At 40.5% G+C, this 3,764-nt stretch overlaps 1 protein-coding gene across 1 annotated transcript in view; it reads left to right on the plus strand.

Annotated features, from left to right (window-relative positions):
• Positions 1-3,764, plus strand: part of LARP4 (La ribonucleoprotein 4) — a 202,592-nt gene that overhangs the window by 59,828 nt on the left and 139,000 nt on the right. The gene's annotated exons all lie outside the window — the stretch shown is intronic.

A 3,764-nucleotide genomic window follows, 5' to 3' on the forward strand; every position in this document is an offset into this window, starting at 1 on the left:
GTGGGGCTCGATCCCATAACGCCGGGATCACGCCCTGAGCCGAAGGCAGACGCTTAACCGCTGTGCCACCCAGGTGCCCCCCGAGTCTTGATTTCTGCTCAGGTCATGATCTCAGGGTTGTGAGATTGAATCCTGCATTGGGCTCCATGTTGGGCTGGAGTTTGCTTAAGATTCTCTTTCACTCTCTTCCTGGTCCCCTCCCCCTGCTCTAAAAAAAATAGACATCATTTTAGAGGGCTGCAGGGAGAGCCAGTGGTCAGTTACTATTTTGTATATTTTGAAGTTATATTGTAATAACATCTATGTTAATATAGATGCATTATATTTTCTGTATATTACACATTCTTCATCTATAGTCTCCCTTTGTCCTTAATGATGCTTTTTGCCTTATTCTTGTCTGATATTAAACATCTGCTTTGCTTTCTTTTGGTTCATAGTTGCCTTTTCCCATCTTTTTGTTTTAAGTTGACCAAACTTTCTTTTAAATGTGTCTCATTTAAAGTCTATTATACTGCTGGATTTTGTGTTTTTTTATTATAATAATATTTTTTTATTATGTTAGTCACCATACAGTACATCCCTGGTTTTTGATGTAAAGTTCCATGATTCATTAGTTGCGTATAACACCCAGTGCACCATGCAATACGTGCCCTCCTTACTACCCATCACCAGCCTATCCCATTCCCCCACCCCCCTCCCCTCTGAAGCCCTCAGTTTGTTTCTCGGAGTTCATAGTCTCTCATGCTTCATTCCCCCTTCTGATTACCCCGCCTTTCTTTATCCCTTTCTTCTCCTACCAATCTTCCTAGTTCTTATGTTCCATAGATGATATGATCATCTGGTCTCATCCATATGAAACCATATGATAATTGTCTTTCTCTGCTTGACTTATTTCACTTAGCATTATCTCCTCTAGTGCCACCCATGTTGCAGCAAATGTTGAGAAATCGTTCTTTTTGATATCTGAGTAATATTCCATTGTATATATGGACCACAGCTTCTTAATCCAGTCATCTGTTGAAGGGCATCTTGCTCCTTCCATGATTTAGCTATCGTGGACCATGCTGCTATGAACATTGGGGTGCATATGGCCCTTCTCTTCACTACGTCTGTATCTTTGGGGTAAATACCTAGTAGTGCAATGGCTGGGTCACAGGGTAGCTTAATTTTTAACTTTTTAAGGGACCTCCACACTGTTTTCCAGAGTGGCTGTACCAGCTTGCATTGCCACCAACAATGTAGGAGGGATCCCCTTTCTCCACATCCTCTCCAGCAATTGTTGTTTCTTGCCTTGTCAATTTTTGCCATTCTAACTGGCGTAAGGTGGTATCTCAGTGTGGTTTTGATTTGAATTTCCCTGATGGCTAATGATTTTGAACATTTTTTCATGTGTCTGTTAGCCATTTGTATGTCTTCATTGGAAAAGTGTCTGTTCATATCTTCTGCCCATTTTATGATTTGTTTATTTGTTTCTCGTGTATTGAGTTTGAGAAGTTCTTTGTAGATCTTGGATACCAGTCCTTTATCTGTGGTGTCCTTTGCAAATATATTCTCCCATTCCGTGGGCTGTCTCTTAGTTTTTTTGACTGTTTCCTTGGCTGTGCAGAAGCTCTTTATCCTGATAAAGTCCCATAAGTTCATTTTATCTTTTATTTCTCTTGCCTTTGGCGATGTGTCGTGAAAAAGGTTGCTCTGGCCGATGTCATAGAAGTTGTTGCCTATGTTCTCCTCTAGAATTTTGATGGATNGGCGCCTGGGTGGCGCAGTCGTTAAGCGTCTGCCTTTGGCTCAGGGCGTGATCCCAGCGTTGTGGGATCAAGCCCCACATCGGGCTCCTCCACTGTGAGCCTGCTTCTTCTTCTCCCACTCCCCCTGCTTGTGTTCCCTCTCTCGCTGGCTGTCTCTNAGTCCCATAAGTTCATTTTATCTTTTATTTCTCTTGCCTTTGGCGATGTGTCGTGAAAAAGGTTGCTCTGGCCGATGTCATAGAAGTTGTTGCCTATGTTCTCCTCTAGAATTTTGATGGATTCCTGTCTCACATTGAGGTCTTTCATCCATTTGGAGTTTATTTTTGTGTATGGTGTGAGAGAGTGGTCAAGTTTCATTCTTTTGCATGTAGCTGTCCAATTTTCCCAGCACCATTTATTGAAGAGACTGTCTTTTTTCCACCGGATGTTTTTTCCTGCTTTATCCAAGATTAATTACCCAAAGAGCCGAGGGTCCATTTCTGGGTTCTCTATTCTGCTCCATTGGTCTATGTGTCTGTTTTTGTGCCAGTACCATGCTGTCTTTGTGATCACAGCTTTGTAGTACAGCTCGAAATCCGGCATTGTGATGCCCCCAGCTTTGTTTTTCCTTTTCAACAGTTCCTTGGAGATTCGGGGCCTTTTCTGGTTCCATACAAATTTAAGGACTATTTGTTCCAGTTCTTTGAAAAATGTCCTCGGTATTTTGATCGGGATAGCATTGAAAGTGTAGATTGCTCTGGGTAGTATGGACATTTTAACTATGTTAATTCTTCCAATCCATGAGCGTGGAATATTTTTCTATCTTTTTGTGTCTTCTTCAATGTCTTTCAAGAGTGATTTGTAGTTTCTAGGATATAGGTCCTTTACGTCTCTGGTTAAGTTAATTCCAAGGTAACGTATGGTTTTTGGTGTTATTGTAAATGGGATGGATTCCCTAATTTCTCTTTCTTCAGTCTCGTTATTCGTGTATAGAAATGCAACTGATTTCTGGGCATTGATTTTGTATCCTGCCACCTTACTGAATTGTTCTATAACTTCTAATAGTTTGGGAGTGGATTCCTTTGGGTTTTCCATATAGAGTATCATGTCATCTGCAAAGAGAGACAGTTTGACTTCTTCTTTGCCGATTTGGATACCTTTGATCCCTTTTTGTCTTCTGATTGCTGTTGCAAGGACTTCTAGTACTATGTTGAATAATAGTGGCGAGAGTGGGCATCCTTGTCGTGTTCCTGATCTTAAGGGAAAGGCTTCCAGCTTTTCCCCATTGAGAATAATGCTTGCAGTAGGCTTTTCATAGATGGCTTTTATGAGATTGAGAAATGTACCCTCTATTCCTACACTCTGAAGGGTTTTAATCAGGAAAGGATGCTGTATTTTGTCAAATGCTTTTTCTGCATCAATTGAGAGGATCATATGGTTCTTGAGTCTTTTCTTGTTGATATGATGTATCACATTGATTGATTTGCGAGTGTTGAACCATGCTTGCATCCCAGGTATGAATCCCACTTGGTCATGATGGATAATCCTTTTAATGTACTGTTGGATTCTATTAGCAAGGATCTTGTTGAGGATTTTGGCATCCATATTCATTAGAGAAATCGGTCTGTAATTCTCCTTTTTGAGGGGGTCTTTGCCTGGTTTGGGGATCAAGGTAATATTAGCCTCATAGAATGAGTTTGGTAGCTTTCCTTCTGTTTCTATTTTTTGAAATAGCTTTAGGAGAATAGGTATTATTTCTTCTTTGAATGTTTGGTAGAATTCCCCAGGAAAACCGTCTGGGCCTGGAGTTTTATTATTTGGAAGGTTGTTTATCACTGACTCAATTTCTTCATAGTTAATTGGCCTATTTAAGAAATCTATTTCTTCCTGTTTCAGTCTTGGTAGTTTATAGGTTTCCAGGAAGGCCTCCATCTCTTCCAGATTGTTTAGTTTTTTGGCATATAGCTGTTGATAAAAGTTTCTAATAATCCTTGCAATTTCAATGGTGCTGGTCGTGACCTCTCCCTTTTCAGTCAT

Source organism: Ailuropoda melanoleuca, chromosome 16, assembly GCF_002007445.2.
Source record: "Ailuropoda melanoleuca isolate Jingjing chromosome 16, ASM200744v2, whole genome shotgun sequence".
Taxonomy (NCBI): domain Eukaryota; kingdom Metazoa; phylum Chordata; class Mammalia; order Carnivora; family Ursidae; genus Ailuropoda; species Ailuropoda melanoleuca.